Here is a 290-nt window from a genome sequence, read left to right as displayed (position 1 = left end):
ATCCCAACACGTGTTTTCTCTCACAGAGGTCAAAGGTTAGAAGTTGGTGTCACTGCCATGCACGTAAGATTTCTCTGCGAGTGCATGGCGGTCTTTAAGAGGGCATGGCGCTGACTGGTAGATGCGAGAAAGTTAGAAGGGCCGATGTAATTTGCTTCGTGTGAATGAGCTGTGATTATGATGCGAATAAGATTTAATACGATTTTTTTTTCAGCAATATTTTTTTCCTGTTCTTTGATTGACTAAAATTAAATAGTCGACTAAACTCTAACTTTTTGGCTTCTGGGATT

At 40.0% G+C, this 290-nt stretch overlaps 1 protein-coding gene across 1 annotated transcript in view; it reads right to left on the bottom strand.

Annotated features, from left to right (window-relative positions):
• The window catches only part of LOC119594377 (procollagen-lysine,2-oxoglutarate 5-dioxygenase 1-like), a 46,541-nt gene that overhangs the window by 33,180 nt on the left and 13,071 nt on the right, over positions 1-290 (bottom strand).

The sequence above is a fragment of the Penaeus monodon genome, chromosome 33 (genome assembly GCF_015228065.2).
Source record: "Penaeus monodon isolate SGIC_2016 chromosome 33, NSTDA_Pmon_1, whole genome shotgun sequence".
NCBI classification, from domain to species: Eukaryota; Metazoa; Arthropoda; class Malacostraca; order Decapoda; family Penaeidae; genus Penaeus; species Penaeus monodon.
Note: the sequence above shows the minus strand (reverse complement) of the source record. Positions and strands in the feature narration are given on the sequence as shown.